Source organism: Astatotilapia calliptera, chromosome 8 (genome assembly GCF_964374335.1).
Source record: "Astatotilapia calliptera chromosome 8, fAstCal68.1, whole genome shotgun sequence".
In the NCBI taxonomy this organism is placed as follows: Eukaryota; Metazoa; Chordata; class Actinopteri; order Cichliformes; family Cichlidae; genus Astatotilapia; species Astatotilapia calliptera.
In genome coordinates, this window is record NC_137429.1 from 7486293 (window position 1) to 7508606 (window position 22314).

Below are 22314 nucleotides of genomic sequence, written 5' to 3' on the forward strand. Positions count from 1 at the left end.
CCTTTCTTTTGCCAATAAGTGCTTACACTCGCCGCTTTGATCTATTTGATTTTATTATTTCTATGTGGCTTTCTCTCCTATCTCCCCGTTTTCAGGCCAGTGGCAGTTATCTTTGAAGTCTATTATGCATTCACGCAGCACTCCTTGCTGACATTGTGACCAACAAAGCTATACACGTTCTGTTTTTCATATGTCACACCTGTTTCACATGCATCCGAAACTTGATTATTTACATTCACTGCTACAATTGTGACACATCTCCACAGCAAACACCGTGTGAATGTTTCATCACTTCTACTTAAAGTGTGCACAGCTTGTTAATCTTAATTGTTCTGATCATATTTGACTTTTTGCAGAGTTGGACTTGTCTCGTGAAAGGATTGCAGAAATACAAAGCAGATGAAATGCACATGATGGATTCATTTAAAATCAATGCGTTGGCTTTGCTTAGATTTCAAAATGATTGTCAAATTTCATTCTTTCATTGAGTCAAAAACTTTGATTGTTCCATTAATGCATACTGCTGGTTTAATACACAGTCTGCGATGTGTTCAGTGTCTAATCTTTTGTCATGAGAACTGTGTACTGACTGAAGGAGTGGGGAGTTTCTGTTTTCACGAGAGGAAACCTGTGGAGTAGATAGCCCCTAGTGGTGACTTCAGTAATTGCACTTTGGCAAAATGAATAGCTTGGGGTTATATTGCAGTTTGAAAAAGTAGCTCTATATTTGATTTGATTTTATAGTTATTTTATTTTATTCATAAGTGGGAAATATTTAGAAAAAGAAACATAAGACTTGAGGATAAAACTATTACTTGCAATATAAACTGTAATATTGTGTGTCTTTAATTAAAATTTGTGGATTCACCGACAAACCTGACAAGTTATTCATTTATAAAGATTTTTCTTTCATAAGCGATATGGAACTAAAAAAAAAAATCTGTTTTAAAAAACCTGACACAGCTCAGGTCAGAGTAAAGTGTGACGTATTGCTAATAAAACAGGCTTTTGTCCATTAAAGGAGTCTCTTGCAGGGCATTCAGGTTTATAGTCAGATTTATTTTAAGCCGTCATGAGTTACAGTGGTCTGTGACAGTGCGTTCTGAGTAATCCGGCATATTTCTTACTGTTTATATAGCATTTCACCCTCAGTGTATTTTCTTTGGTGTGATGTTGACAATGTGTACTTTTGAAAAAGCTCTCAAAGTGGGGGAAAAAAAGCCAATTTGATGAATCACGAGTGGTTGTCAGCAATTATCGGAGTAGAAATATGGAGAGATGGATTGATAGAGTTTTGTATAAGACGGATGACTTGACAGTTTGATGAGATGAATGTGCGCGTGGGTGGAGATGATCATTGGGCATGTTTTAGTAAAATTAGGGCATATTCCCGTGTGTGCGTGTGTCAGCAGGGGCGGAGGCATGGGCGTGTGAGTGCTCATGCTTGTGTGTGCGAGTTGCAGAGGTCCTGTCAGTGAACAGTAATGATTAATGGGGCCTCTGCCACATGTAGGAGCCACGGACTAAAACTCTACAGCCTAACTGGAGCATAGCATACCTTACCTCTTCCTCTTTCTTTGGTCCTCCTTTCCTCCTTGCCAGCTTTATTTTTGTTTTGTTTTTTTGTCCCACCTCCTTGCCATTTGCTTGTTTTTACACCTGTTTGCGGCGCTCTGAGCCACAGTGTTTTCTTTTCCTTCAAACTGCGCAATCTGTAGCGTGGCAAAACAGGGTGGCACCATGGAGAATTGACTCTTAATAGGGGCGGAAGAAAGGGAAGCTTGGAAGTGCAACAGAGCAAATTCAAATGTTTGTTTGACATGACAAATAAAAATGCGAGCTAATCGATGATTGATGAGCTCCTGTATTGCTAAAACAGTGACAAACACAATGTTACTTTTGTATATTTTGGTTGGAATTTGGACAAAGCTGAAAGTCTCAGGTCTTCTTCTGGTTTGGTGAGGGGAGACCTCCAGGTGTCTCCAGCTGAATGTGGGGTCAGTGCTTTAAATGACAAGCAGTGGTCGCACTGGTCGTGCTGGGCCATTTGGTCTCAGTAACTTGTCAACAGCAGCGTGTGTGGTAGGTGGCCGCAAATGCTATGAAAGTGACGACGGGTGCTTTAAGTGACTTTGGCCAAACTGTAACTGTACAACCAGTAGTGCGTGTGTGCGTGCATGAATATCTATGTTCACAGCATCTATGTGCTCAGCTGACACGACGAACACTGATCAACATTTAGTTGAATATAGACGGGCATGGCAGAGTGTGACAGATTACCATTTGGGACTTCTCTCTCAGTATTACACACACATAATGTGTGTGTGGGCGTATGTCTTGCCAGAGGGGCACCTGCGTTTTCTGCTTCGCTAAGGCAGCTCTTATGATGTGTCAGCCACCGATATTAAGTTATATAAAGTCTAATCAGGAAGCTGTGAGACAGCATTTTATTTTTTTACAGGTTTGGCACAGATGAGGGCCAACACAATGAATCACCAATATGAACCCAGTGAACCAGGATTCATTAACCAGATGCTAACCACAATGTAGTAAAATGTACTGGAGTCATATTCTTTCGTGTTGCGCTATATTCATATAGACATCTCATCATAATCTGCTATTTCTCATTGTGCAGAGATGTGAATGCAAGTCTTCTTTCGTCTTGTTACTGTATTCATATTTAACTCCTTTATCATTAAAACTCAGACTTTTATTACATATCTTGCTTCCGTTTTCACATTATTCTATTGCTTATATTTATTCTTGCTGTAACTCATTTAATTTCACTACCATACAGCTTGCTTTTGGTCTTTATTTGTAATTCATTCGAATCCATCCACACAAGCTTATTTAACAAGGGATAAACTAGAAGGATGGGAAAGAGGAAAGCTTAGTTCAGAAAAACCCTGGCAGCCTCACAGATGTGGACAGGCAGCTAATTTAAATAATCCAAATGTGCCAGCCTGAGTTAAGCACCTGCACAGTGTAAATCTGAATTCAAGTAACTTTCCCCAGAAACTTAACTTTGGTATTTAAGTGGCTAACCAACTGTGAATCCAGCCCATTGTCAGAATGCGCGTGTATTATTTACAGCATGCATGCATGTGTATCTGCATTTCCTCCTGCTTCTTTTGCTCATTTCTCTATAACCGCACGGGTCCTCGCTTCAGTTCAGAGTGTTGAGGCCCGGCTTTGTGCGCAGAGCTGATAAGCACACAGAATATGAAGGACTTGAGCTCATTGCACTTGTGCAAAGAGTTCCCCTCCTGCGTATCCACTTACTAAGGTTTTTTTATTGAATAAAATAAAAACTATTGCTGCTGTTGGTTGGTAGTGGGGATATCCTCATATGCAAATACTGTCCAGCAGGTCAACAGAAGCAATTCTCCTGCTCTTGGTGCCTATAAATAAAGAGGGATATGAATTTTTTGAAAACAATTCAGAGAAAATACTTTTAAAGTTTGTTCCGTTTACTTTTCAGACCAGACTTTTACTGCTTTTGGATATCAATTTGGGTTTATTATAGGTATGTGTCCATAAAACTAGAGTGTACTGCTAGTTTTCACAACAATGTCATATCTGTATTCAATTACAACCTTGTGCTAATGATTATGTACATGATGTCACAGTGAAATTTCACACATAATGTAACTCAAGCAGGCCCCAAGGTCACAAACACAACACACGCACCACTTCTTAGGATACTGTGTCCATCTCTGCTCCACAGTCGCACACAAAATGAGCTCATGGCTCGGAGCTCCGCTGGCACACTGCGCATGCCATTCCTATCCTCTGATGGAGCGAACTTTATTTCAGGAAGATGGGCTCATAATCACTGTGCCACTCTGCTTGTTATCCTTGTTATCCTCTCCCACTGCCACCAGTGACAAGCACAATCCCACCTGGACCCCACCATTCCTGAGGCATTAGAGAGAGAGAAAGAGCTGTTTGGGCAAAAATGCTTTACAGCAATAAAGACAAACAGGAAAAAGAGAGAAGTAAAGCCTGGCCAGGAACATTTGAGGTAATGGGTAGTGAGAGAGAAGGAAGCAAATGAGAATTTAATTTGGAGATACAAGCATCATGTGGCTATTCCTGGTTAGCAGCAGTGAACGCTGCTGCAGGCAGGGCTTCTCTTATCTCCTGTGCAGTATATTCTAGAGTGATAATAGCCTCTCATTACAGAGCTACAGCCCTGGGGAGACTTTGTTACCAGCTCCAGTCACCACATCACAGAAGGCTATCCCTCATCACACAGTAGAAAAGTGGGTGACGAGGGGGCCTTTTTCATGTGCAGATATTCATAATTGCACATGAGCAAATGGGCGACCTAAACAGGAACAGGCAGTCCAATGTAACAAATATTAACAAAAAAAAACACACAGCCACCCCCGCCTGCAGTTTTACTGGACGCCCAAGTGTCTAGTGCAGAGGGAACAGGAACAGCTGTGTGTCCAGTCCAGCCCGAGTCCAGTCCAAGTACCGGCAGAGAGACAGACAGTGCCCCCTGCTTAGCCCCATAATCTGGCATAATGCCTTCACTGTAACTCAAGCTCTCATGTACAGGGAGGGACACATAGCCAATTCCCATCGAGTCCCATCTTCTACTCCCCACCAGCTGGCAAGACCTTCCACCTTACTGGTAGTTAACACATTTCACCCATGCCAAATACCGTAATACCTCCCATAGACGAACATATCCACAATATGAATAAACCCTCGCGCTGCTAGCTGACGATGTCCAAAGGCACCTGTTGTCATTCCCGTGAGACTGGCACGGCTGGTGACAAACATGCACAAAGTTCACTCCTATCATGAAATCAGACTCAAGAACAGATCAGCACAGGAAGAGGTGACGGTCAGAAGTTCACAATTTCAGAAATGTGAGCCTGGCATAAAACACACAGAATTTGCACTTGTTTCCCTAATGTGCATTCATGGTAATGAAAACGCTTTGCCATCAGAACGAAGCAGGCTTTGCATGCAGTCTACCTCAACCTATATGTGTGCACGTGCACAAAGCTGTCTCTATAACCAGCTAGCTGAAATAAGAGCTCAGGCCCCCTTATTTCAAAACAGGTTCTTGTTGTTTTTCTGACAGGCCTCCGTTACCTCCGCCAAGCTGTCCCACTGAGATAAGCTGGCTGGCATTTTCATCATTCTGGCCATACTGATTGGACCATTATCATAAGAAAGAGGCTGAGAATCCAGGAGGCCTTCCCCCTGGATGCTGATTCATGTTCAAAGTTGGGATTAGCAATCTCACCCCTCAAATCCCCTCAAACAAGGCAGGGCTGAGCGGGCAAATGAAGCAAACATTCAACAGATAAAGAAGAGGACTCTCATGACTCACTGGAGGGAGGGATAAATTGTTAGTGGCAAGAAAGAATAAAACTTTGCTGTAAAGTGCAGCCACATTCACACATTTTTTGTTTATTTATCTTTTTCTTTTCTATTTTTATGACTCTCTATTATTGATTTAAAATTAGTACACGTGTGAGAATCACTCCTTTTTTTCTGGGCCAAAAAATAACTGGGGAATAGCAGTATTTTTTAAATATTTATAGCATTTCCTTTGAAATTCATATAGCTCTGACTCAAAACTGAAGGAAAAGAAGAATTTGCATCTTTCTCCCACACAGTGACAGCTAGAATAGGCTCCACCCACCCTGATACAATAACAGAACTGACATCCTAAGGACTGCGTGATTTATACTTGAAACGTAATTGTAAAAATATACTTCTTACAAACGATTGTGTTGTGTTAAACACATGAATCAACTTTCTACCTCAGCGACTATGAAGTGCTGTCAAGAGTTCCTGTTAAGTTCCTATGCTGAGTAAATGACAGAAAGTAGAAAGGTGTGAGCAAGGGAGGGGGGGGAGCAGTGCATAAGGAAGCTGAGATATGTGGTCAAGTCGTGACTTTGTGTCTTTATCTCTCATTCTCTACAAGCCGAACTCTCCGTTTCCCCAAACTCATCACAAAGCTTTGGGGATGTTCGGTGCTGCCTTGCTGCCCTGTGCCAGTACAGTAAAAGTGCAGCGTTAACAGTTTTACAGCGAGACAAACCTTATCATTCTCTTCCAGTGTCCCTGTCTGTGCTGATTACAGAGGTGAACAACCACTTGGGTTAAAGTCACAAACCAAGAGCTTGTTTACACTGACATTCACGCAGGTTCTGTTTTAAAAAGTATTGAAGGTGTCCAGAATAACAAAGCATAAATATCATTTCCTGCCAAGCATAACACAACTACATAGAAATTAAGACTTTCTTTGCAAAACATCTTTTGAAGTCTTCTGAGTGAAGAACAGACCACATCTGTTTGAAAAGGGAGGAGCTATGCCAATTCTCAGCATTCAAGTTGTCTGTGTTTAGTCTTCACTTTGTGCCATCTTTATGATCACTGTCTTTAAATCTGTGTTTGAAAATAAAACGGAGGGCTTTAAAACATCTGCGAATGCTTGCGAGTAAAAAGATGGAGGAATGGGTAACTTATGTGCACTTATTTCTGCATGTTTCATATCAATTCAATAATGGCAGGAATGTTCTCTACTAAGGAAATGAGACAATGTGTGGCAACGCGAGGCCTCTTACAATCAGCAGGCACCTTTTCTTCTGTGCTGATGTGAAAGAATTGGGATATTAAATGAGAACAAAGCACAGTCTTCTCCAGGTATCTAAATGATAGATTATTTAAATTCCAGCTCATAACTCACAGAGAAGAGGTTAAAAATATGGGAACATTGTAATTACGCTCTCACTGGGGGAGCCTTGGCTCATCAGCAGCCACCACTCTGAGGTTTAAAGCGAAATGATCCTTGGACCAGGTTAATAAAAGGATAAATCCTGCGTGTAAGTAAATGACTTTTCAGTCCCCTTCGGCTATGCAAAGTCATTCTAAAAAAGTTTACAGCCACGTTTCAAAACTGCAGTGGCTCCCAAACTTTTTTTGCTAGGCCTCCTTTGGTTTACAAGAAAAATGTTTGCGTCCCCCCCCCCCGCACGCACAAACACATCCTCCAACCACACACACCCATATTTTGCTCCATTGCGGTTTATTTCACACCTCAAATATTTAGTAAACAGTTAAGCAAATACAAGTAATCTGCAATAAATTACTGGTAGCAAGAAAATAAACTACTAACCCTTGTACACTACACCCGTACCTACACGGGTATTTTTGAAAACGCAGCTGTTTCGTCCACACATAAACGGCGTTTGGAATCACCGAAAACGAGATTTTTTAAAACTCATTTTTTGCGTTTACGTGTGGACGAGGAACACAGAGTTCGTCACGCAACGTTAAAGGTATGTGCCTTTTTTTCACGTCACACTGTGCGCCACATTATTGTTTACATGAGATGAATTGCAGAATGGCAGATATTCAGATTAACAGTATTTTGTCTCTATCTTCAGGTTTTACACGCTTACATATATACACGCAGTTACTGTCCCTCCATTTAGAAAGGCAGAGGCGTCACGGTGTAATTATTTTACATGTAGTTGTTTTTTTCCTGTGTAATAATATTCAACATTGCTATCAATACATTTTTCAAAAAAATGCCTCTCTGTGCAAAATGGGTTTAAAAACATAAACAACTGTGGGATACTGTTTGTCCGTGATTTGAACCGAGGGAACAAATCGTGGCAGGAATGGCCTGATGTTATTTGTATCCCACTGTAACCTTACTGTATAAAGAGCTAACATCTCGAAAATGTCAGGAGCAGTTAGTCATTACAACAAGTGTTTGTAAAGTAAAAATCAAGAATATGGGATACTGGTTGATTGATTTGAAGAGCCCAGCGGTGCTCCTGACAAAGGGAAAACCAATTCTGCAGGGGAGACCTACCTTGGCACTTGTGCAGGTGAAACCAAAGGGAAGATGTGCTTCACCATATTTTCTCGTCTTTGGCTTAGAATGAAGTTGGTTTGGAAACATATTCAGCGATGCTTCATCTCCTGCTTTGCGTTTGTGTGGGCGCCCTGTGCTAGCAGTGTCCAAGCGTTGTTTTTGTGTTTTGTTTTTTTTCCCCTTTTCATACCGTGCCCCCCCTGCAATGGCTCTGTGCCCCCCCCCCCCCCCCCCCCCCCCCCCCCCCCACAGGGGGCGGGCCCCACACTTTGGGAAGGTCTGCACTACTGCAACATATATGTAATCTCATAGCATTTAAAACTAGATGACATCTAGTTTTGGTAAGTACCTAGATGCTGTCCCCTCTTCTATTTTACCCAAAAAGCATGATTTTTTTTTTGCATCAATGGATGCAAAAGCAGGTTGTGTTTAGTGATAACATTTTTCTAAGTGTGCCTAAACACATGCTTTCCATTGCTTCTGTTGTAACACCAGTGCTGCTTGAGAACTGAGGAGCATAGCCGTTCATACTGGTTCTCAGGCCTGCTGATTTAATACAGAGATTTCTCCAAATTCTCTGAATTGTTTACTAATATTATAAACTGCAGGTCATTAAAAGCATAAATTCTTTGCCATTTTAAAATGAGGATCTTCACTCTTAGATATTTACTAACTACTCTACATATATATATCATGAAGTTTCTGGCCCTTTGAGACCGTCTTCTTCTTCTCAGTCAAGTTACTAATGAATCTAATTAGCTTATGAGTTATGGCATTACACATCTTTACATTCTTTTAAACCTGCTGTTTTGAAACTCAAAATGAGTATGTATTTTAACAAAAAAATGCACAAGTACATAAAATAAATATACTTGTGCATTATTTGCAAATGACTGCATCCTGTTTGTGTGTATATATATATATATATATATATATATATATATATATATATATATATATATATATATATATATATATATATATATATATATATATATATATATATATATATATATATATATTAGGGGTGCAACGATATTCGTATCGATATTGAACCGTTCGATACAGTGCTTTCAGTTCGGTACGCATATGTATCGAACAATACAACATTTGTAATTTATTTTATCAATTTTTGAATTTGCGCTTGTTTTTTTGCTTTCACTTTGCAATCGTGCGAACTGTGTATAGAGAGCGACAGTACTGATTGGTGAGTGATGATAATTTGTGCACCAATTCCTCTGACATCGTCTTATCAATCGTTAGCTTACTATGCAAACATGACAAGTGAAATCTCCCGCAGCAAGCTTAAACATGTGAGAGGTTGATCGCGCAGAGAATCGCTGAGCTTATGTGAGTGAGTGTGTAAAAGCATTTCAGTTCTGCTGAGCCAAATAAGACAGGTCAGGGTGAAGAAGTGACAGCCAAAGAAAAGCTTACCACAAAACGGAGAAGTTATGACAAATCAGACTATGAGGCAAAAAGAAAGTGCAGCTTTATGGTTTCATGGACAAAAGAATCTCTGTGGCTGCGATATGACGAGCTAAATAACCAGGGCTGCACATAAGTGGTCCGCAGGTGCGCATTCGCTGTCAAAATAAAAAACACGCACAAGGGTTAGGGTTAAATTTAAAAACTGTACTTTTGAGTTAAAATATATATTTATAATTTTAATAAATGACAAATTAAAAATGCATGAACATTTTTTTGTATCGAAAAAATATCGAACCGTGACACCAAAGTATCGAACCGAACCGAACCGTGAATTTTGTGTATCGTTGCACCCCTAGTATATATATATATATATATATATATATATATATATATATATATATATATATATATATATATATGAAGCATCCTGTCTTTTTGTGTGGCTGAGAAGTGTTAATGTAAATAAAACGGAGTAACGCTAGCATGTTGATGCTTTCAAGAATCACAATGGTCAAATCCACAGTGGCCATTAATTGTAAACTAGAAGATCTCACAGCAGAATATAATTTATCATTTTTCATTCTGCATGAACAAAACCACTTAATGAACTCGGGACAATATTGATTCCCGAGTTACACGCTCACAATCAACACTTTAATCACTCTGTTAACACTTTTTTTTTTTGCTGCAGCAGTGCTAACCTCAGCTGAGAAAATCCCGGTGTTATTCAAAATATATCACTAATTAATTACATTAACGAATGGAACAGCTTGCAGCGTGACAGTAATTAAAGCTAGAGAAGGAATATATGATTAACATTTAGTAGATGAAAACGACCATGATTATTCACACTGAGTTCATTAAAAACCATGTAATCCAATGGGAATATCAATATGGAGCGATATTGCAAATGCAAATGAAATAAGGCAATGGTGGCAGTTATGGCTCAGCACATGAAAATGGTTATAGCTCGGTGTATTATCAGGATCAAAATTTATAGATTGATTCATGTCGAGAAAACTGGTGTTAAACCCAAAGGGTTTGATACAGTACTCGTCCTGATGGACAGCTGTACACAATCAGTGTCTTTTTTCTTGCATATGTGTGTGATTCTGCCTTTTTGAGTCTTTCTATTTTTCAAGTTAATCCAGATGAGTGCAGTTGTGGTCCTAGCAAACAGCAACTGTTCTGTATTGGTGATTTATCGTTTGAATAACTAGAAAAAGGCTCCCCGGCATATGGCACAGCTCTCTGTAAGTCAACTAGCACACTTAAAAACACATTAAACCGAAACGGTAAATAAGAAACACTTGGCTTTATTGTTGCTTATTGTTCCTGAATCAGCATGGAAGTTAAATCCTCTTGCTTCCCTCTTTTCAAGGGATTCAGTCCAGAGAGAAGAAAAGAGATTTCACCTGATCCATATTAATGTGTAACGGTTTTTGAGCAAAGCTTATCTTTTAATGTTTGCCTCCCCCTCCATTTTGCAATCACATTAAGCAGCTCTGAAAGCCTCTGCATGTTGTTTGCATTACTGTCGCACATACGAGAGTATCAAGTGTGCAAGGATTAGAGTTAAGAGAAGGATAAACCCATACCTGGATCACATTAGACATGGCAAAGCAGCTGGGATCACACGATGTAGCAAGCAGAGTCATTAATGTATTTGACTGTTGGGAGAACAGGTGGAATATGGCAGATATTGCAATTAGAAACATAATTAATAATTAAGAATATAAGGATTTGGTTAGAATTAACAAAAAATCAAACCAAAAAATTAAATTAAGTAGGACCTATATTTGCTAGAATTTTAAATCTTTCCAGATATTTATTATTCTTATCCCTCTTTTTTATACAGGCTTCTAATTTTTTGTTGGTGATTATAGTTGCTGGAAATTATAAACACCACCGACAGCAAATTATATCAGCAGTTAATTATTAAGTAATTAACTTACCCAATGGCTGTAATTGTCTGGTTAATAGGCTCTTGGCAAGTTGGTATTATTCTTTGCCAATAAGAGAAAGAATCACTGGCCCACCCGGTTGGAATCTTGCCATTAGGTCAGTGATGAAACACACTGGCCTATGCTGTCGCATTGTCTCAACTCAAACGTTAAACACCATACATTTGTTAAAAATTAGATTTGCTTAAACTGACGTCAAGTTTTCGTTTGATCTTTGATTATAATGGGCCTTTTTAAAGCAGTCAAAAACCAAAGCGGATATTTTGGCATAGCAGTGCAAAGAACATATAGAGAAATTCCATTTGGATGAGCTAGTTCCAGCGTCCAAATGTTGGCCCGCCGTTATAGTTTACTGGAACTCGCTGGTAATGATATTTCACCCAGTGTTTTTCTTGCTATGACAAGTCAAAATATATTCAGTGAAAAGGCCTATTCAGAATTAGCCAAAAAAGTGTCATGATCTTTATAAATGCCACGATCTTAAAGAAATACCTATAACATTACTCAGTGTTTCTTCTAGAGCCCTATACTTTTGTCCACCCTCGGGGCTTTGAGATCCTGCACACATGTATTGATCTGACTCCGTCTTGGCTTGGGTGTAATCAAAGCTTTGCCACTGATCTGTGCAAGACTGTCTGATCAATTCTATGATCTCCCATTTTTAGCCTCCATTGTGCATTCACTCGTGTCCCACGTGGTAAAATTTGAGTCCTCCTACTTTCTTTTTGAATGGCGCCATCGCCACCTGGTCTCCATTCACTTATTGATTGCCGCAGGCTATGGTGATCAGCTGGGTCCAGTTTGGTATTTAGCATTTCTAATGCCCCTCTGCTTGAAAAGAGGCCTCCGTAAAACACTGTCAGGCCTCTCTCCCCCACAAAAATAACTGCATGATTCTCCATCAGCATTCAAAAGAGATCAGGTTAACTCACTAGAGAAAAAGCCAAGCTGCACATAATGTTTCTCTTCAGGGATTTCTTTCTTTATCATTATGATTATGTGTCAACACCATGCCCCTTGCCCTCTCTCCTTTTGGGACCAGCCCATTTAGGTGTACCCTAGCTATTTCTGCCTTCCCCGTTGACAGTTTGCATATCTGAAGTTGCCAATCAAGGCTATGAAACTCTCTGTGGCCCTCATTTTCTTCCCAGCCGCCAGAATCCATCACTCATGGCGCACAAGGACAAAAGGGGGCTGTACTGCTGGAGGGTAGTTGGTGTGTTGGGGAAGGCGGTGTGTGAGGTGTTACGGTGGAACTACCCCATTCTCTGGTTTTCAGAGCGAGGCTCAAGGGTTAATGATTGGTTGAATGGTTTCTTGCCCCTTCTTCTGAGCTTGTTTTATATCTGGAGATAGGGCTTCCTTTGTTCGCTTGTGACAAAGTGCACCGGGACAATGAGGACCTCAAAGTTCAGAGCTTACCTCAGTTTTTCATGTGCAGTGGGGTATGCTGGCACTCCAGGTCTCTTCAATGCACTCGGGGACAAAGGAAGAGAAAGTGAGTGCGCATGTGGGAGGAGGTGGGGATTAAAGCATTCATCAATCTTTAACCTGTGCACTGTGAACACCAGACACAGCTGAACTCTGATGGTGGATCACACTTCTCTGTCTGTATTCACTACGGTTCACACGAGGGGTTGACAAATCTCATCATGCCTACTCTTTGGCTTTACCCGCTGAGGTCTTCAATAAAAATCCAGAATCAAAATTATCTTCAGACATTGAGGTGATGATGAAACAATTCATTAGCATCATTAGCACTTCATCATTAGATTCAAACTCGACAAAAGCATCATTCTCTCTCTCTTTTTTAATATTGCCCATCATTTTACATAGCAGCTTTGTACTGCCAGGCATTAATGGTTTAAAACAGAGTGGTATTGTTGCCTTTCTTTCAAAATAACAGTCAGTGTGCTGTCTTTGCAGTACTTAATCGAATCCCCACGGTAATAAATTTTACACAACAAGGCCCGTTACCTCTAATTGGGCCCCAATTTGCCAAATATATATGTGGAGTGACAGTGGGTAGATTGATTAGTTACACGTTTTAAGTGAAGATGCAGCTGAAAACTTGAGGGTGTTTTGTCTGGTGCATCCTAGTCCCTCCAGCAAAGTATGTTATAAACTGTCATCCTCTCATCTGGAGCAAAAAGCAACATGTCAGACAAACAGACCTGAAGAAATGCCGCTTTGTACTGCATGCACATACTCGCAGGAGTTTTATTTCCAGTTAATGATCCTCATTTGGTTTTTAATGTCCCCATCAACCACAGGCTTGCTGACATTCCATGACGTCTTGAGCTATGCCCTTTAATTTCTGATAAGTGCAAATAGTTTGTGCTACTTTATGGCCATGCCAAGTTCTCAGCGTTTTGACACACAAAGATTGATGGGCCTCTAAACCCACTGACTCAGCATATGAATCTAAACAAAGTCTCCTAATGTAAGTCTGACTGCGGGTTGAGGTAAAGATGACAAGCATTCACAATCCATCGCCTTTCAACCGTAGACATTTTTTATATACATTTTAATTTATGTAACTTCAACTTTAGTGGAAAGTAATGCTCACTTTTAAACAATAATTGTTGGTGAAGTGCCAGTAGAAACACAAGTGTATTGTGAGCTGCTGAGCAAATTATAGGTCTTGGGTAATATGGCTGACATTGTTTGATTTAATGCTTTTAAAAGCATTTTCCAGTTCACATAGATAGCAAAGAAAAAAAAGGAAAATAGTCGGAAAAATATTTGCAAATGGTGTTGGTTAAAGAAGTAGTCATTAAGGCATAATCGTTCTGCAAGTGTCCCCTTTTTTGTGGCAATTTATTCAGCAAAGGGGTAGGTCTGTCTCGGAGCTTATACTTAATGCTATTGTCTTCCTGCTCCTACTGCCATTCCATCTGCCCTGAAAAGAACCCATAAGATTTGCTAAACTTGCCAGCAGGTCCCATGTTTCACGCTTAATAGGCAAACAGCCCAATTATTTTCCTCCTCCGATGGTCTAATTGGAGCCCATGCAGGTTTAGATGGCAGTGCAAGCACAGACCTGAAGACGAGGAGGAGGGAAGACGTCTTTACAGTAAAAGTTTCCTGTCAATAAGGTTTTCTATCCCACATTACCCCACACCCACCCACACACACAGACACACACTCCTCATTCCCACTGGCAAAGACAATGTGTTTTTACAACAGCTCATTAATGACAGAATGACTGATTTGATGGGACTTTAAAAGGAAGCTTAGTCTCATTGTAAGGATACTGTCTCCAGTGGAAAGTTGGTTTATTTTGAAGTAATTGTTGTGGATTACGGCACTTGTGGCCTTTCAAAGTGGGGGATAACCTCTTTCATTCTGCTTACTCGCATTAGCATCCAAATGTCCCAAATGTCCTCTCAAGTGATTTACTGGATTTCTCCAAAGAAATAAACTGTAATTTGAATTTGACTTGTGGTTACTCTTTACTACAACACAACAAGCGTGTGCATCTCCATATAGAAGCAAACAGACATTTGCTCTTCTACAATAATTTGAAATAAAAAAAACAGATATGAGTAAAAAAAAAAATGAGTATAGGCTTTTAGTGGCGTCTCTTTTGAAGGGTTATAAAGGCTTGATGTGTCATTATTTACACATACAGCTGATATTCCTTTAGGCTTGTGTGCGTAATCACAATACCTTTCATTATTTTAAGGGTGTGCTTTTGTACACATCAGTGCACCCTGTTTAAAAGATTATTCTATCCATCACTAAGATGTCAAATCATGACCTGCTATTCATTAACAGCTAATGCTTTTATCCCCAGATGACCCCATTACCTCACAATCACAGACATACATTGTACCCAACATGCATACAAAAACATGCACACCCTTTAAACTCCATATTTTATGCATATTTATGGAGGATAGTCTTTAAGCATTGGTGCTTTCCCATTAGGCTGTTGCATTAGGCTATTATGCTAATTTCTTGCAAGATATATATATATATATATATATATATATATATATATGTATATATATGTATATATATATATATATATATATATATGTAAGCATGGGACTAATTTTGAAGTCAAAATTTCATATATATTTGTTGTAACTGAATAAATCATTTTATTTCAGTAAACTAATGAAGACTACAAAGAGACACAAAAGTGTCAGAAAGAAACACAAAATGACCAAAAAGAGATTAAAACCATCCCACAGATAGACAAATTGACTACAATAAGAAACAAATTGGCACAAAAAGATGAAAAATGAAGGTAAAGAGATATAAAAGGAGCACAAAACAGAGAACAGAAGGGTACATTTCTACACTGCATTACAGATGTCCTCGCTTGACACCACATTTGGGATTTTCTACAGTGGAGAGGAAGCCTGCAAGTCTAAACCTGCTGAAATGACCTTTCTGTGGTGGTTATCATGGGGTCATGAGACACAGCTGGTGCCTACAGCCAGATGAAGAAGCTGAGGTGACGGGACGGGATCCAAATAGCACTGCGGTCCACCTGCTGCCTTTTCAACTCACCCTGGTACCAGAGAACTCCTGCTGAGTGGCACCATGACAACCAAAGAGTTCCCACTGATTGGCCAAGCTGTTACAAATTAGCACATAGGGTAGCTTCATAGAGTCATTAGCATATAAAGAGGTGAACTGAGGGCACAGAGAAAAGTCATCTGGGGTGTTCCCTGCAGTGCCCCTGGTCCTGTATAATGACCACTGAGCAAATTGACAGTGTCCCTGAATTCAGACACCAACATGCTTGCTCTGTCAGTCACGTGTCAGTACTACCTTCAGGCAATGGTGATTCACTGGGGAAGTTAGAACAGTGTCCTAAAGGCATAGACAGCACCTTTGGGATTATCCCAGTTTTAAGAGAGGATGAAGAGTGCAACTTCAGCAGCATCAGCACAATTACTTTACCCATTGTCCTTTGCACCTTCAAGCTTAACCTCTCATCATTATCCCGTTGCCTGTTTCTTTCCTCCTTGTTTTCAACCTCCACCACCTTCTTCTCCTCCTGCACCATGTGTGGGCTACAGTGACCTTATGCGAGATTACACTGCAAGGCTTACAGTTTAACAACTGTAACGTAAGGTTCAAAGGTCAAACAGTTGGACAAGGGGGCACAAGAAGGATCAATTCTTATCATCAGTCTTAATGAAACAGGACATCATTAAAAGCTACTTTCGGTTAATGAGAAGCACTTCCCAGTGGCCCTTTGCATTTACTATTAGCTCAGCAGTGAATGAGCTCTCATTGATTCCAGAGAATGAGCATTAACAATACCTAATTCTGTCAGTAATGATCCTCTGTGATTGTAAAGAGGACTTATCAATAGCAGCTGAAGAACTTATTCCCTTGTTCTTCATATTAAATATTAAAGCTGGAGCATTATTTTGATTATGTTACATGCAACAGGAAAAAAAACTCCAATACAAAGTGACTTCTACAAGGAAGAAAGTTATGTTGTAATACAGGGAATTCAGAACATCTGTGGTCCCAGAGGCAGTTTAAGCTATTACATAGTAATACATGGTACCACTTGAATCCGCTGTCTCCCTCTGTTTCCCTGAGAAGGAAAACCTTGCCATATTGATTCTATTTTTCTTCTTGCAAGTAGGGATTTGCTGATGGCTGAGAGACCTCTGCAGCCTGCAATAGACTGGTGCCAGTATGCATGCTATCTGTGTAAGAGCGAGTTCCCATTCAAGACTAGTGTTTTGGCTGACTTTGACCAGTGACACAGTATCTACTAGCTGATGCCATTTTTAATCTGCCTCGATGCAACTGACGACTTAATGATTGGGAAAGTAGCTACTTAGCAATAGCCCTTGGTGACTCCACCTCCCATGGTGCAATTAGCTCTGGATACAACATCCTGGTGTGTCCTGCAGCTTGCACATGAGACTAACAACTCTGTAATCTGTTATCAATTGTCCTTCTTACAATTATCCTTCTCCTTTCTTCCTCTCCATCCCACCATCTTCCTATCACTTTCCCATCTTCCATTATATTGCACTGCCACAGTTTCCTCATTACTTAATTAAAACTAAAATCTTTTTTTACTTTAACTCCTAATTCATCCTTTGACTCTAAAACATTTCACACTGTTGTCTTCCTGCCCCAAGATCCTTCATCCAAAGTACAGAGTCGACCTCAGGGGTATGCAGGAAACTTGAATATTCCAAGTAGCTCCTTTTGTTTTTTTAGTCATTCTTTCTTTCTTTGGTCTGTTCACTGTTACCCCATTTTTTCTCAGTCTTTGGCAAAGAGAATATCGTGTTCTTTCAAGGGCACTTGTTTTCTATTTGGTGAGGAATGTTTGTCTTGACTCTTGACCCTTTACCAGAAGCTGTTTGCGTATCTGAATACAGAAAACCCCTTTCAAGTGGACCAAGTCAGCTGAGAGACAGACAAAATATTTTCATTTCAAAAGGAATGGGAGGATGTTTGAGGACTTATTGCCCCTAGAGAAAAATAACTAATGACATCTAATCATTTCCATCTTCCAGAAGTATCAAATAGACCATAGAATTTCTTAATAGAGTGACAAGTGGTTTTTGACTGAGTATTTAATCTTTTGTACAGCTGAACTGCACTGCACAGTGATCATCACTTCTCAGTTTTGTCAGCTAAGCACTTTGTGGCTTATTTTTCAGCCTAGTTCAGCTTCTCAAGTTGCCACTGTGTTGCATTCCTCCATCGTGGCAATCCCCTACGTCGCCCCTCCTCAAGCTGACCTCTCAAAGTGGTGAAGCAGGAAGTTTTCAGATGGTTTAGCACTTGTCAGGGTGACTCTGGTGACCCCAGATGCTGTCCAGATGCAGGTCAGTGGTGGGGTGCAGGATGCCGTCCAAGTGACTTACAGCATGCTGTAAAAAAGCCACTATGGAAAGAACGGAGAGGGGTTAAACTCTTGCAGAATGAGCCAAATAAGCATGAAATGCCTCAGAGATTGACTTGCTTGTTATTGTGTTTAGCTTTCGGTCTAATGTTGTGGCAGCTCGTTTTTGAAAACGTTGACACTTCGGGCTTGTCACCAGAGGTTCTGTTGTAGATCAGTGGAAAGCTTTAAGTGGCAAGTTATGGTTTCCAAATGTTACTGAGTTACTGCTCCACAGCAATAAGAAAAACATTCCTGCACATTTCCCAGTGTTACCCTTCCAGTGTATTTCAGCATTGCTGTCGTTGTGACAAATATCGTGGGCCATTAACTTTTGAAGTGACGCCGATTAACTTTATTCAAGCTTAAGCATAAGCCCAAAGTCACTTTCATATATGATTGAGACACTTCAAGCAGAATCTAATCAGTTTTTTGTTTGGCTATTTGATGACTCTCCTAGTGAAGCACAATTAGGTTCAGTGAAGTGACCAAATGACAAATAAATGGATTGATGCCCAGGGAGAGGGTGCAAAAGCGCAGAAGAAATTAGCAGCAGAGTACCGTCTACTTTGCTCACCTCATCTGTTTATGTTTTCTTTTATAATTAACCAGGGTTGTTTCAATGGCCCCCAGAGTGCCTAGTGAGTGGACTAATAGAAATAAAGGCTGTCTAATGGACTGAGGGCAGACTATATTATTTTGCCCTTCAAACTGGCCCCTGAAACCCCCCTAAACCAAGCCACGGCCCATTCTTTAAGCAATAGCCATAAAAGCCAATGAACCATAGGAGTATGTTTGCCATATGGCCTTTGATTGTTAGCGGGAGAAATGGAAGGAGAAAGCAAGAAGGCGTAAAGGGGCTGTGTAGTTTGTGCGCGTGTGTTCTGAGAGGTATGTCCTCAAAATTGTGCAGAATTGTCCTCTGCAAGTGGTGACAGCATGAACATTAACCAGACATACTTATATTTTTGTATGTGTGCAAGTACTTGTAATTTACAGCACTTGACTGCAAGTGCAACAGTGTTTCTGGGGATGGCGGCTGACAGGTTTTGCTGCAGGCCCTGAGGGTCAGGCCAGCAGAAGGTTACACAAACCATACGCTCGTGCACAGCCATTCACACCTTGCACAAATCCATAGAGTCTTGACATGTACTGTATTTCACAGAGGTGTATCAGTATTTTTTGGTTTCAGTATCTATTATACTGTGCTGTGCAAAAGTCTTAAGTCACCCCTTATTTCTTTATTTTTTTAATTTCTTAATTTCTTTTTTTCTTGAGCTGTAGTTTTCAAGACTTTCCTAATGTCTGTCGAGGTTTTCTTTGGACGTTTGCTGCTTTTTCACTCATCTCCAGTTCATCCTTGTACTCCTTGTTTGTTAAGCTACTTAATACTGACCTATGAATCATTCAAGTATAGAAAAGCCACCTAACTAAAGGGACAAACTCATGCTGTATCTACACATAACAGGAGTGTCCAACTCCAGGCCTTAAGGGCCGGTGTCCTGCAGGTTTTAGATGTGTCCTTGAGGTAAATTATTTCCTCAACATGTCTTGAAGTTGTCCAGATGCCTGGTAAGAACTAATCATTTGATTAAGGTATGTTGACCCAGGGTGATACCTAAAACCTGCAGGAAGCCGGCATTTGAGGCCTGGAGTTGGACACCCCTGATATAGAACTTAGCAAAGTACCAGTTTTAAATTGTATCTTTAGCCACTTTGCTACTAGCAGCTTGCCACAAAAGCATATAAGAAGAGAGTGCAGGCAGGGTGGAGTGGATGGAAACAAGTGTCAGGAGTGATTTGTGACAGATGGATAACAGAAAAAGTAAAAAGGAAGACTTGCTATGTGTGGTTTAGAGACAGTGGCACTAACTATAAGACACAAGGCGGAGCTGGGAGTGACAGAAGAGACTACTAGGATGGACAAGATTAGAAATGAGCATATCATAGGTACAGCTCAGGTTGAGTGGTTTAGAGACAGAATTAGAGAGGCCAGCATAGACATGGGACAAAGAGAAAGAGCACAGAGAAAATTCATGATGTAGGAAAGGAGGACATGTAGCGGGTTAGTGTGGCAGAAGAGAATGCTATGGACAGGGTGAAATGGATGCAGGTGATCTGCTGTGGCAACGTCTAAAGAAGAAGATGGCAGCACTTTGTTACTTGTCACAAAAACATGTAATTTATTCCTATTTTTTGTTAGTTAAAAAATGCGAAAGCTAATACGTTTTTTTACAGGTATAACATAGTTTTTTTGCACCAACAAGGTGATTGGCTAAAATCCTGGCATATCTCGGGATTGTGTGCAGTGTGTCCTTAAAAAATTGAGGAAACTGGACAAGGGGAGGAAGAATAAGAAGTGGCAGGCCTTAAAAAACAACAACAAAAAACAACTATCTACAGCAGAAGTCCTTAAGAAGGTCTGACTCAGTGATCAATCAAATTTGAAAGTTTTGGTTTAAATAATAATCAGTATTTATGAAAGAGGTGTGTACAGAGTGCCTACAGCCATCTGTAAAACATGGTGGAGGCCCTGTCATTGCTTGGGGCTGCGTTTCAGCTAGTGGTGTTGGGGATCCCGTGAAAAATGATGCAATTATGAAGCTGAAAAATGGCATCAGATTTCAATCCACAATGCAATACCATTTGGAAAGGGTGTCATTGACTCCTGCTTCATTGCCTCAGCATGACAATGATCCCCAAACACACAGGCAGTGCAGTAAAAGCTGGATAGAAAAACACTAAATAGCCCGAACCTCAAAGTTGTTAAAACAGTGTGGGCGTTAAGGCAATGGTGAAGAATAAAGGGGATCATACAGGATATTGATTTTCAAGCTTATAAGAAATATATCAACTTTTTGCATCATCTCTTATATTGTCCATTTCCAAAATTAGGAAATAGGTAAGCCAATAAGTTCTCAACTTAACTTGTTTGAACTGTGGCGAATAGTGTCTTTGTGCAGCAGGAAACATTTTCTTGATTAGTGGGAATGTAATATAAAGCAGTGGTTGTATGAGTGGTAGCTGTATTGGATTTTGTATAGCATACTGGATATTTTCTCTTTGTTCTTTTTTCCATTCATGCATAATGCATTATGGCATTTCCCATGCATGCCACTGTGTCCTGTCTTATCTTCCTTTAGCTCTGCTCCTTTGTCCTGGGATTCCACAGCTTCCCAGCTACATGGGCACATACCAGGTTGACAGTCCCCTCGCTATCAGCCCAGGCCTGCTATCTCCACATGGACCATGGCAGACACTCCATTGAGAGAAGATTACAGCATTCGTCTTTGTTCTACTAATCACCCTGTCTGTATTCCTTGTACATGAATCATGATTTTGGGATATACAAAATTGGAAAGTCACTGACTAATTAGGTTTATTAATCTAAAGAAATAATTTCTTTTTTGTGTGTGTGTGTGTTTTCAGAGTCTTTTCTTTTCAAGGAGGAGATTGATTTCATAATTAGGAGTTGTATTTAGTTGTAGAGCTGTAAATAAATCATTTTAGTATTCATCGGATGTTGCCCTTTAAGAGTTCTAGGACATGTTTTATTGAGATGCTGATACATTTTTGCCACAAAAGGGACATTTGCTGCTGTCACATACACGGTATTGGCAGCAAAACTCGTGACTGGCACTAAAACACTTATCACCTAATGATTATAACAATATTATTCATTTATTTTAGTAATATCAATAGAAGTATTAGTATAAAAAAAACAGAGACGGCCTACAAAGGCTGCGGCCGACCTTAGAAGTACCACAATTGCTGCTTGATGAGACATAATATTATTTCTAGTGCTTGATTTAAAGGCACGAATTGTTTTGCTCAATTTTAGGCCAAATCTTACTTGGCATTGTGCTGGAAAAACACACACAGAGAGGAGTTTCATCTTTGAATTCTTCCATCCGGCTGATTTCAAGCCTGTTGCCCTCAATGATAGGCTGAACACATGCTGCAGTCTGATGTTAATTCCAATGTTTTGTTTTATGTACAAACACACAAAAAAGTTATCTACATAAACCCCGATGAATAGGGTTCTTAAATGTGCCTGTTTAAAAAGCAGACAGCTACAAATAACTTTCCGCTGACTGTTCCATTCCCTTAGGAGGCCCAGTTACTGCTCGGGGAATTTATGAGGCTTCATTGACACCATTCATAGACCCTTTACTGCC